General features: G+C 40.3%; 1 protein-coding gene across 12 annotated transcripts in view; it reads left to right on the forward strand.

The window, feature by feature from the left end:
• The window catches only part of NCALD (neurocalcin delta), a 430,559-nt gene that overhangs the window by 238,700 nt on the left and 178,239 nt on the right, over positions 1-13,620 (forward strand). For all 12 annotated transcript variants that reach the window (XM_079901525.1, XM_079901524.1, XM_079901530.1 and 9 more), the window contains one exon: positions 6,207-6,256. The gene's annotated coding sequence lies outside the window, so the exon portion shown is untranslated. The remainder of the gene's footprint in view (positions 1-6,206; positions 6,257-13,620) is intronic.

Below are 13,620 nucleotides of genomic sequence, written 5' to 3' on the forward strand. Positions count from 1 at the left end.
CCTACACCCCCCGTACAAGGAAACACCCGTCCCTCCCTCGCTCCCTCCCTCCCTTCTTTCCCTCCTTCCTTCGCCTCTCCTCCTCCTTTTTCTTTTAGAGCCTATGGCGTTACAATATTTACCTGACTTTCTGATTTCTCGCTCCTATTTCACTTTCTCATAGAATCGAGGGGAAAACGTTTCCTGTATATAATAGATTAAATAAGATTTTAAAGAATGGTTTGACAACCCAACCACCATGTAAAATGCTGTTCCCATAAAAGAGTGTGCCCTGTGTTATAAACTGCCAACTCAGAAGGGCCTTCTGGATGATCCGTGCCCTACACGGTCTGGCCTCTGCTCTCTGTTCTAGCTCATTCCCTACCCTCCTCTGAGGACACCCTGCAGGCCTGCTCTTTGAAGTCAGGCCCCCAGGCCACATTATCTTCCACAGCCCTTTTTTCTGCATTTAATATTCCTTGCTTGGCTTCTCTTTATTCTTCTTTTACTAAGAATGCTAACAAACAAAGTGGTAAGGTTTCTTAATCCCAAGGAAGTAACAAATAGCATGTTACTATCCAGGGAAAAGTTTCAAGAGGCAGTCACACTGAAAATTGCAAGAAATAAAGTCTCCAAAGTGAATAAAGAGACAGGAAAAAAATCAAACACAGAAAACTAAAATAATAATACAGTGTTCTGAGTCTGTAATATAGGCCCATTTCCTTTCGGAGCAAACAGGTGTTTACATTTCAAAGTGCATGAGGGCAACATGGGATCAGTCATATTCATGTGACTAACATGGGCATTTGGTATACAAAGTGCAGAAAATGTGAAAAATTTTCATCCAAGGTATATATTCTAAAGTTTTTTTTTTTTTTACAGAATCTCTGTGGTGCAGGAGGCTTACATAATTCTTCAGTAATGTTGATCAAACAACATGGTATTTTATTAAATTGAATCTGGGGGAAGTGTGGCATTATGGTTATGACTGAGATTTGATGTCAGACAAGCCTGGTCATAAGTTCTGGTTCTTCCACCTAATTAGCTATGGACCCCTCTGAGCTTCATTTTCCTTGTATAAAATGCGGATCATCGTCTACCTCGTAAGATCTTGGAGAGATTGTCTATTTCTTAATTCATATCTGCTAAGGATTCATAGAACAGTTGCCGTGTGAAGCTTTTTGCAGGATCATTTTCCAGTCGGTTGCTGGCTCGTCATTCAATTTGTAGCCCAGCGTTGCAAGAGTATAGCACTTTGTCAGCTGCTTCGGCATTAATAGACATGAAAATACTTGTTAAAATATTTTCCTTGTTTTTTTAGGTTTGTTTTCTTTGATGTGTTTTCTTATGGGAATAATGGGAGAATAAATTGCACTCAGAATAAAATCCAAACTCCCTTTGGGCCCTGCCTACCTCAGTCAGCTCACCTATGCCCTTCTGAGCTAAGCTCAGACACTTAACGTCTGTAAACGTCAGAGTCCTCATTTTTAAAGTGGGAATGGGCACCCATAGAGATGGTTCTGTTGATTAAATTGGATAACTCCTGTAGAGAGCTTAGCTCAGTACCTACACATGGTCAGTGTTCGAGAAAAATTCTTTCCTGAGAGTCCCTGTAAACCACATTCATCTTTAATCAGATCCTGTGGTCATAGAGAGCTTTGGATGTGACTAACAGAAATAAACGGCAATTACTGACTGGAGCCTGAAAAAAATAGCTTATAGAACTGAGGGAAGAGGCCTTAGGGGCCTGCAGGAACCAGGGCAACTGAGGGTCTTCAAAGCAAGAACGAGTGAGTAAACCATCCTGTGAGGTGCTGCACTGCTGACCGCACAGCCTCTTGTCCTGTCGCCCCTGAATGCCCACGAGGGAGGTTCAGATGGCCCAGCTCGGGTTTGGGCCCTCCTCCGTGGTAAGAAGAGTGAAGTCTGGGGTTGGCCGCCCCACCGAAGCCTTGAGGACAGGACACTGGACAGACAAAACTACCTATTGTTCTCCACAGACCTATAGCTGGGTGTTTCTGAAGACCGGCTAAGCCAATTTCTCTCAACTGACTTCTCAACTTCCTCTTTGTCAAAATTTAATTGCCTTTTATAAGAACTCAACCTCATTTCCTCCCATCTTTCTAGACAGTCATTCCTTTTTCTGAGTAACTTCTATGATGTTTATTCACTCATACATTCATTTAGTAAACAGATATTTACTGAGCAACTACTAGGTGTCAGTTTCTCTTCTGGGGGCTGGTTTACCTCAGTGAACCCAAGAAATCAAGGACATACCAGAGTTGGGGGGGGCAGACAACCAAACAGAAACAAATAAATAGATGACATCAAGTGGCAACAGGGCTGATGAAAAATCACTAATGAGAACAACCATAAGACAGGGAAAGGAAGGAGTGAGGAGTGTGTGGAGGTGGTGTTCAGATTGGGTATGCATGTTCGGATGAGTCTGTCATTCAACTGCTCCCATTCTGATTAGTTTATTTGCTTACTTGTCTGTCATAAGTGACTAGCTGGCTTGCCCTGTCTAGCAGGTGAGCCCCTTAGGGGTGAAGTCATGTCATTCATTTCTAGGGCTAGCCCCTGCCTCACTGTGGATGCTAAATTAGTGTTTGTTGAATGAATGGATAAACACACACCCCTTATGTGTGGCTATTGGATGACTGTATTTTTCTGCTTGTGAGCCAGCCAGCCTTTCTCCCAAGAGGGGCATCGCAGGTGGCCTGGAATTCCTGCACTCGTCAGTTCTCTGTTGTTGACTGACCAGTTAGCTGAATAAGACATTTCTCTAACCCCTATTTAGTGGATCTCTCTTCTCTGGAATCAGGTTGGTTTCTTTGTGCTATTATTGTTTTTATTTTCTCATAACGTGCTTTTTGAATTTACGACGAGGTCTGAGAAAGAAATGAGAAAAATATCTATTCCTCACAACTTGAGCCCCAGGGTCATGGCACCAGAATGAATCATGGCATCTGAAGGAAGCTCAGGAGAGCACCTAGCCCAAGTGAGGTTGTGCCGTGAGAAACAGGGGCAATAGCAATGGTCCTTTGAGGGAAACTGGATTCCTATTAAATCTGCTGCCTCCATACTTAACGTCCATGTTTCCTGAAGTGGAAAGTACTAAATTAATCCTCATTTAAGTACTCAGTCTAAAAGTAGAAAACAAGACAATGAAGTGCTTTAAAATATTTTTATTAAACATTTGTGTAAAGTAGAGCCAGTGTTGACTGCACGATGTTCAGACGTGGCCTCCACCCTAGCAGGATTCATGGCTTTTTACTTCAGACCAGTGAACGGACTGCCATTGACACAGCTCTCTGGTTGTGATGGTAGCTGGGTTTATAAATGGTCAGCTGTGCTGTGAATATATTTAGCTTATGCTAAGTGCCGCTGAGAGGATGAACATCATCTGTTTCCAGCTGAATTGTGTTTTGGAGCACGGTACATTTTTTTCTAAATGAATAAATATTAAGCCTTTTTCACTTCCAGAGGAAAGTTAGGGTTAGATGCTGAAATTCAAATTACTAGACTTATTAAATCAAATTAAAATGAAATGTAAAAAGCCATTTGATTCTATTTATAAGTACTTGTCAGGATACACTGCTCAGTGAAAATGCCATGTTTTGGGTAAACAATTAGATACCAACACTAAGATCAGAAACCATTTCATTCGCTGTTAGCATGAATGGATGGAATGGCTGACTGACCAGGTAGTTAGAAATAATGGTTAAATGGTGTTGGTAACTGTACAATATCTTCATATAACATTTAAAACCTTTTAAAGCAGTTTTTATCCAAATGTTTTCAGACTTTCATATCATAGACCTTGAAGTTTGTGGATGCAAACCAAAATATATACGGTGACTATTTTAAACGCTGTCACCATTAGAAAAGGATTCACTTCAGCCTTCTGAAAAAGCTGATTTGGCTGGCCGTATGCATTTGTTCATAAACAATAAACTTCCTGATAGAGATCTTAAAGGAAAAGTTAAGAACCAACTTGAAATGGATGTCAAAAGGGATTTTAGAGTGATTACATACATTCTCGGAGTATAGAGATCTAGTGATGCTAAGTGACTGCTCCAAAGTTAGCCCCCTGCTAACTAACGGCCACACTGGGGTTAGACCCCAGGATTCCTGACTTCCACACCTGTGTTCTTTCCACCTTATCCCCTTGTCTCCCTGACGTGATCGTTTGAATTAGCAAGATATGCATGTAGTCTACAAAATTTCTCTGTATCTGTTTCAATGACATCAGCTATTATATAAACAATGCATATATGCCCTGTGGATTATTTACACCTGCTTTCCCATGTGTCCTTGCCCCTCCCACCCCACCTGCATCATTTTCTTATCAATCTCTGAGAAAAAATAGGTAAGATAGGCTGTTTCAGTGTGCCTCTGTGAGCAAATCAATGAGACTTGTCCAATGGCATAGAGAACAGGCAGAGCTTTGATAGCTCTTGGGTGGTGTCCTCTTCTCCTGGTCTCACCCAGCTGACTTGGATGCCAGCGACAGGCTTGGTTTTTAATGGCCTGTCCACTCTGACACTAAAGAAAGCCTTTGGGGCCCTATGTCTGGTCAGCTCTGGTAAACTGCTTATTTATTCACCTTGACACTTTAACTCAGCATCTGTGTTTTGTTTTGTTTTCAGTAAAATCTGAAGCTCTGGAACAGGGTGAACTATATATATTTTAAAATGTAAAACACTGTGAATTCATTTGACTTAATCCCACATCTTAACAGTGGAAAAGCCTAAAATATCACTTTTCAAATTGTAATGCGCTTATATGTTAACAAAGTAACTATGAGATAAAGGAAAATATACAAAAACCATTTCACAGATTTTTTGTTTTAGTTAAAAAAATCATGCTTGGAAAGATTACATTATATTAAGCCAAAATATCTTTTAAATATCTATATTATTAAAATGTACAGATTATTGCAGTAAGAAAAAATTAAGAATCTGTCTTACATCAGAACTCTTATATTGCCAGAACTAAAAATAGCATAATAACAATTATTTATGGTACATCCAGAGGTTCAGTATTGCCTGAGGGTCCTTACCACTGAAATATATCGCCTCTAACTATGTTCAAAGGGACAGATCTCTTAACTCTTTGGTAAAGTTCCTAGTTTTGCTTTAACTGTGTTCAGTTCCCTGTTAAATGCTTGGAGGAATATGAGTCCTTGGTTTATTGACTGAGATGCATTTTGCAATGATTAGTACAACATCAAATACACAGAAATTGGTGGAATATTATTTTTTTCTAACATGTCAGTTGGAACATCTTTTCTTCTCGAATTACTCCAATTGATTCTTTTTAATAAAAAGGATTTTTAGAAACCCCCAAATTCTGCATTTCTTGGTATTTATTCCTAATACAGGTAACACTCTGATATTTAAGAATTAAATGATATGAGTTGGGAATTTTTTTTCTTTTTTTACAGATCTCCCAAGAGGGCTTTGACCCTGTTGATAGTTTTGAAACTGTAGTAGGTAGACTAATTAGATTAGTCTAAAAACTAGTGTTCCCAGAGTTCTAAAATACACTTTTTCTCAAAGAGAGGTTATATATGCAAGAAACACAATCTGAGAGACCACGCCCTCCCCATGTCCATTGGCGTTGGGATTCAGCAGACCACACCCCCTTCCTCCTAGCCTTCTCAGTCAGACACACTGAGCCGCACTCCTCACAGGCTCCCTCCCTTACAGCCTCCTCCTGGCTAACAACTTTGATCATTCCTTTCTTCTGAACTATGAATCTAACCAATACATTACTCTCACTTATTGACCTATTTATCGTGATTTCTTATTGTTACATTATGACACTGTGTCTGCTAATTCTTTTTGGAATGTACCTAAACTTTGATACATCTAAAAGGAGGCTCATTTGGTGCTTGTTCTGAAGTGCAAAATGAAGACCCGTGTTCCTGACTGTCCCTTCCCTTGGATCTGTATTCTCTTCCAAGGAGTTTATAAATATCAAGAGGTCAATGCCAGACTCCCCATTTCTGCCTCTGATGCCTTTTCTAGGCAAGTCCTTTCTGGAGAGCTCTACCTCTACCCCACTTGCACTCCCTTCCCCAAAGGGGTTATTGATAACTAAGGCCAAGTCGTGGGATGCCTCGCAGAGTTCTGCCAGTAAATATGTGGGGATAAATGACCTTTAAAAAATCCTTTAAGATTTTTTCATTCAACATATTTATTTTGCCTGTTTTCTTTTAGATCATCTCAGCTTTGGTCCCTTGGAACCACCCACTAGCGACAGTCATAAAGTAAGTATACATTTTAAATTTTCTTTCAGTCGCTGTAAATGGAAATCTCAGTTTTGTTCAGTGGTTTTCACCAGAGACAGTTTCATTCAAATATTTTATCAGTGAATAGTAGTATAATAAATGGGAGTTTGGGGGCTTCCCTGGTGGCACAGTGGTTAAGAATCCACCTGCCAATGCAGGGCACATGGGTTCGAGCCCTGGTCCGGGAAGATCCCACATGCCGCGGAGCAACTAAGCCCATGAGCCACAACTGCTGAGCCTGCACTCTGTAGCCCGCAAGCCACAACTATTGAGCCCGTGTGCCTAGAGCCTGTGCTCCACAACAAAGACAAGCCACCACAATGAGAAGCCTGCACACCACAACGAAGAGTAGCCCCCGCTCACCACAACTAGAGAAAGCCCGCACGTAGTAGCGAAGACCCAATGCAGCCAAAAATAAATAAATAAATAAATAAATTTATGGAAAAATAATGGGAGTTTCATATACAGGAAAGATAATAAACCCTCTCTTTAAAATTTGTGAAAAGGATAATGGATAGAAATTAACTAAATAAGGCACTGCTTATCACTCTTGAATATTGCCCATAGCATAATAAAGTATATCTGCAGCCACCTAGTGGAGTGTTTTTTATGTACCATCTTCATCCCAGGCAGCTGCCAGAGTCCTCTCAAGGGGCACATTACAACAGCTTCTTCCATTTTAAATTGGGCCATAGTCCAAGAAGTATCTCAAATGGTATTAAGCACCAATTAACATCTAGCAGAGAGTTTAGCACCTAATGGGCACATAATAGAAATTTGTTGGAGGATGAATGGGTGGATTAATTAATTCATCAATTTTATACTCTTTGAGGTCCTCACTAGTGTGAGGCAATGTGGTGTACTGGTTAGTGCCCCAAATCTGGAGCCAGGTTCTTGGGTTCAGGTCCTGGCTCTGCCACTTACTAGCTTCATGACTTTTGTCACAGGTCCAAACCTTTCAGTGCCCGGGGCTTTCCATCCACAAATTGGGCTAATTAAAACTACCTCTCTTGTTGTTGTTGTTGTTATGAGGTTGTTACAAGAATTAGATGAGTGAGTATTTACAAAATGCTTAAAATAATGCCTGGCATGTGGTAATCTCTATAAAATGTTTGTTGAATAAATTAAAATATATTAAACATATAGGGATATTTTGAGGTTCCAGATTTAGAGATTGAAAAACTGGTTTAGCCTAGAAGCAATAATGCTCTAGTAGCAATAAATATATCTACCACTCAAATCCTGGTTTCAATATTATTTCCCAATAAAAAGAACCAGAGAAGTGGCTGATTGAGGATTGGGGCAAGAAATACGCAAAATGAGCCTGGAGTATCTTATAGTGCCAGAAAGTACTAAAAGAAAAAAGGTAAAACAAAAACAAAATCTCGTAATGATGACTGTGACACAATGTATGTTGAAAGGATATAGGAGCCAACTAAAAGTTCTCCCAGTGGCCAAAATTGGAACAATTTGAACCACAAGGTAAATAACTAGTATTGAGGTATAACCCAAATCTGATAACTATCTATTCTGATATAAATAAATGATTGGATAAATATATGAGGAAAATAGACAAATCTCTTATGCAGAAAAATTCCAAATAATGTATGTGGATACTCTGCTTTATGGGAGGTAAAGCATAACTCCGGATGGGGCTGCACAGAGTTTCTTTCTTCCAAAGAGCACAGTATGGAAAGGGAGTGAGATTTTTTTAAAAAAATGAGTAACTTACCATAGAGAAACCTGACAAACACTACCTCAAGCCAGGTAGTCAAGGTTAACATTAACAGAGATATGCCATATTGATAGTAGGTATCCTTCACATCATGTGAGATGAGAATGGCATTTGACCTCTGTGATCTTCCTCCCAAAACATATTACCCCAGTCTAATCATGAGAAAAACATAAGAGAAATTTCAATAGAGGTGCATCCTACAAAACACCTGAATAGTCCTCAAAACTGCCAAGGTCATCAAAAACAAAGAAAGTCTGAGAAACTGTCACAACCAAGAGAAGCCTAAGTCAACTGGCCAGCTAACTGTAAGGTGGTATCTTGAATGGGATCCTGGAACAGAAAAAGGACATTAGGTAGAGACTAAGGAAATGTGAATAAAGTATGGAGTTTAGTTCATAAACATGTATCAATATTTGTTCACTAATTGTGAAAGATGTACCACCCTAATGTAAGATGTAATAACAGTGGAAACTGGGAGCGGGGTATACAAGAATTCTCTGTTCTAGCTTCACAATAATTCTGCAAATCTGAAACTTTCAAAACTAAAAACTTTATTCTAAAAAATAATGAAGTATGCACGTTAAAAAAAAAACCTGGTTTGAAGGTATACTCTCCAATTTTCAAGTGCCAAGATAATAGTTTTTTGAAAAATGTTGAGTTCAGCTAATTTATGTTTTGAGACTCATACATGGAGAATTATATTCTGCATTAAAGTTTTTGTTTGTTTGTTTGGTTTTTTTGCGTTACGCGGGCCTCTCACTGTTGTGACCTCTCCCGTTGTGGAGCGCAGGCTCCGGACGCGCAGGCTCAGCGGCCATGGCTCACGGGCCCAGCCGCTCCGCGGCATGTGGGATCCTCCCGGACCAGGGCACGAACCCGTGTCCCCTGCATCGGCAGGCGGACTCTCAACCACTGCGCCACCAGGGAAGCCCTGCATTAAAGTTTTGAATTGGACAGAGGTGTACACATCTATAAAGCTTTAGGTTATATTTCTGCTGTCCTCAAACGAAGGAAGAAAATAGCACTGGCAACACAAACCTTTTTTGCAAGAATAAATGTTATTGGAGTTCAAAGTGGATTGTCAAATTTAACAGCATAACAAATTTAGTGGCGTAAAACAACATGTAACCGTTACCCTGCAGTTTCTGTGGATTGGGAATCTGGGTGTATCTTACCTGGGTCCTCCGCTTAGGGTCTCATAAGGGTATAATCAAGATGTTGGCTGGGTTGTGTTCCTTTTTGGAGCCCGATTTTATTTTCTTCTAGGTCCACGTAGTTGTTGGTGGGATTCACTTGAGGTTGTAGGACTGAGGCCTCTTGTTTTCTTGCTGGCTGTCACCTGCGGTGCTCTCACCTCCCAGGTATCACTCAGGGTTCCTTGCCATGTGGCTGATTGCTTCTCACAGGCCTTGTCACAACGTGGCAGCTGACTTCAAAGCCAGCAGGAGAATCTCTGACCCCAGTCTGCTAGGACGGAGACTTACATAGTGTAACCTAAGCAAGGGAGTGACTATCCCCTATGGCTTTGCAGTATTCTCTTGGCTTGGGAGCAAGTCACAAGTTGTGCCTGCACTCAAGGGGAGGGGATCATCCTAGGGCGTGTCTCACTGGGCAGTCACGTTAGGGTGTGTCCACTACAACAGGAGAGTTTTGAAACCGACACAGGCAGCTGGGCATAGAGGATCAAACCAAATAAAAGGAGAACAAATCAGAAATGCTTGCTTGTTGCCTTCAAGCAAACTACAACTCGAAGTAACAAATAAGTTTCATCCCACCCATCCACACACAAATACACAACATTTTATTGAACTTGGATGAATATTTTTAAACTCTGAGGAGTATTTGAAGATGAAGGAGTCAGAGAAATATATTTGGAGATAGCTCATAAATACATCACCATTTTCCCCATTAGGGTGTTTTTTTTTCCTTTTCTGTGAAGAAATTTGCACAAAAATATGTTCTCAGTGGGAACAACATTTATGCCCTCTCATTATAAAAGTCCAAATAATATCTCATTTTTAACATATTGTAACTTAATTTTTTTCATTTTTGAGACTGTTTAGTTTTTTATACTTAACGTTTTTACACTCTGCCTACTAATAATTATTAATAGGATGATACTGTTTAATTTATACATTTTACATGATGCTTATAAATTTGTATATTTTAAATGTATTAAATATCCATTTTCACTGATTTCTTTTTATGGGTTCTGAATCCTTTTCTTATAAAGTAGTAAATACAGGAATTCTGCTATTGTCATTTTGCTCCAGTTTTGTAATCACCACCCAGATTTTCAGGAACACAATTTTTTTTTTTTTTTTTCTGATTGCTCCTTATAAGACCAAAATGTCCCAGAAATCCTAACATTTAGTCATTGGAACTGCATTTGCCAAGCTGCTGCTTGCATCTGGAAATAAAGCACAAGTACCCTTTGTTAGACCCTGCATCTGAATTGTGGGTTTGGATAATGTGTTCACTGTCTGTGCATCTCCATGGAGGTTAATACAAACCTATTAGCAGATTGAACCAGAGACCTTTGCAGTTTGTCTCAGATATACAGCCACCTTAAAGAAAACAAGCAACTTGTGGAAATGAAGCTCATTAGCCGCCAAGTTGACATGAAAAGAAAATATGTATTGCAATAATTTAGTTAAGAAACTCAAAGGAGAAATGATTTCTTGTGCCTCCTCCTCCCTTACCCTTCACCCTTTTTCTAGTCTTTTTCTGCCTGTATTTTTCTGCTCACTCACAAGTAAGCCTTAGGTTGCAGCTATTGGTTCTCTTAGGCCAAGGGGTGCAAAGGGTTGTTATTCAGAATAGTGAAAACATAATCACTTGTAGCTATTGGTAAAATAGCTCATGTAGCAAATAAAGGTCAAAGCTTGCTTGCTTCCTTCCTTTCTTCCTTGGAGATGTTTTCTTTGTAGGAATTAAATAAAGGGAACTTTTTAAAAAAAATACAAGATAAGTTAGATTAAATAGAAGTAACCTTTCCTGCTTAGGAAAGAAGTATTAAGTGAAATCCCAGAAGAAGAGCATTTGTCTTTGGCTGGAAGGTCACAGCATAAAGCATTCTTATCAGAGCTGAATCCAGGGGAATGTCTTGGAATTTGCCAGTGTTGTTGGCCTGTGGTGATCATCAGATCTCTTCCTCCTGGTTTTAAAGGGGTTTAGTCTTGCCTAATGATTTCATCAGTTTTATTCACCATGTACCTTAATATATAAATCTGTTATTTTCACCTATTACTGAAATTCTGGGTTTTTTAATAGTACGATTGGAGCAACCATTCGATCTTTTTATCGAAAGACCTGAGTTTAATTTGAAGTAGTATATATTCTAAATAGTATCTCTGTACATTATATCTGTCTTCAGATTTTGTTTCTAGACCATCTTAACATCATTTTGCATCATGGTGATCAAATCGGAGCTGGATTTCTTTGTTTGGGAGTACCGAGGTAGCAATTCGTTGTCACCTGGGTCTTCTTTTGGCATAAGACAGGCATTCACCAACTCATTCATCATATCTCTTTATTTGGTACTGTCCTTGGGGTCCTGTGTCCCCAGTGATGCCCACACCACCTCCTCCCACACTGAGTTCTCCTTTTCCTGAGTTTCCTATCACACGTGTATTCTGTTCTTGGTCATTCCTGTCTTGTCTTATTTACCCATTCTTTGCTAGGGATAGTTTTTCTCCCCAAAGAGACTGTTAGCACTTTGAGGGCAAGGATTCTGCCTCTTGTCTTTTGCGCCTTCACAAAGCTCAGGCTCCTCAGAACTTGATGACTACCTGTCACCCTGCCCAATGTCTCCTACTCTTACACCTGATCAAAACAGTGTTTCCTCAGATCGAGACTTATGTACGCTCCATTTGGCTCGCCCTGTGCTGGGGACCACAGAAGTGGGGTCAGCCAAGCAAAACGATCACTCCTGACTTTGGGACCTCTCATCCTCCTCTGAGGACCACTTTGCTATTCCCAGATCCCAGGCTCCTTTCTAGGCATCTCTCCTGTGACTCATTCTCTGAGGCCCTGATGTCACTGAGGTCTCAGCTGAGTATGACACTACTAGGACAATCTTGTTCTAATAGAGAAATCGTGAAAACCAGAAAGACTTCAAGACCCAAAGTAATGTATCTCCAATGGCGAAATTCCAGACACTGTGATAAGCAACAGTGAAGATACTTTTAACCCATCCTTGTCTGGCCTCCCTTAAATAACACCACACAGGGAGATTCCTACTCTGCTTGCTTACAGGTGTACCTGCATAGGAACTGTTAAAAGAATGGAAATGGTGATCTCTGTCCTTATAGTGTAAATAACCTAGCAGGGCAGTTGGACCACATGTGCCTGTGGAGCAGACCAGTGTACTGTTTAAGAGTCCTTCTGATCACACAGTTCTGTCTTCTAATCTCAGTTTTTCTACTTGTCAGCTGTGTAGGCTTGCACAAGTGTCTAAAATTTCCTGGGGATCATTTCCTTCATTTATAACACCACAATAACAAAGGCCAAGGATGCCATGAAAATTCAACAAGTGACTCTATGGGCTGTTCTTGGCACATAGTAAATATGCATGACACGGGTGACCGCAATAATAATAACTAAAGCTAGGGAGGATTGTAAGTCCAAGCAAGGCAGTTTGGAGGTCTGAGGCTGAGAAGAGGTATACAGAGCAAGGCAATGATGGAGGTGGAGGAGGATGGAGGATAGCTTCCTAGAAAGGACCTCCTCCCTTCATAGGAGAACATGAGTAGTGTCCAATATCTGTGCTTGCTTAGCCACTGGTACCTAATCCCCTGATCAGTTGGTCTGCAGAGGCATTTTTGGCCTGGAAGCAGTCTGCTAGGGAGTGGAAAAAGTCTGAGTGGAACCCATGCACATTATCACTGTAGAGTGGAGGGATAAAGGTAGCTTCACACCTTTTCATAACTGTTTACTTCTGAGTCTCTTTCCTCCATTGGACTGTGTGGTCCTCAAACCCAGGTTCTGACAGTTCATCCCTGTTATCCCCAGGCCACTGTCTAGAGCACATGCTCAGTGCTTAATTATTGGTAGAGAGATTGAAAGGACAGGAGATGCTGGAGTTTTGCTGCACTACATCTTCTACCAACACAAGACTTAGTACAGGTATGAGAACATATTTTCCCTGCATGCAAGAACAAGATTCCGTCAAATGAAAGATGGAAATATTGTGGTTTGTGGTTCTTTCTCCAAAGCAACATTGTTTGTGGGGTCAGAGACCAAGAAAGATGTGACTTAGGAAAGTTGCTTAAAAATGCTGGTTGTGGTGCATGAAAGAAAAAGAAAAAACAAACAAACAAACAAAAACCTAAGCATATAAAACTGAAAGAGGGGCCGTAAAATCAAGCTTGATGCTAAAAGGGATGAGTTGGCAGATTGGAATGGGTCACTGCAAATTCCTGCAGCCGCCTAGCTTGTGATTTAACACTTCTCTGAGCTTTTGTTCCAGATATTTGAGGCTCAATTTATTCCCATTTTATCGTCCTTGTCAAAAGCAACTTTTTTTTTTTAAAGGCTGTATGTTTTCTTTCCATTCTTGTTTATACCTTACCATCCTGCTGTTTACAAGATTGGTCTCTCACACTCT

The sequence above is a fragment of the Stenella coeruleoalba genome (assembly GCF_951394435.1).
Source record: "Stenella coeruleoalba genome assembly, chromosome: 17".
In the NCBI taxonomy this organism is placed as follows: Eukaryota; Metazoa; Chordata; class Mammalia; order Artiodactyla; family Delphinidae; genus Stenella; species Stenella coeruleoalba.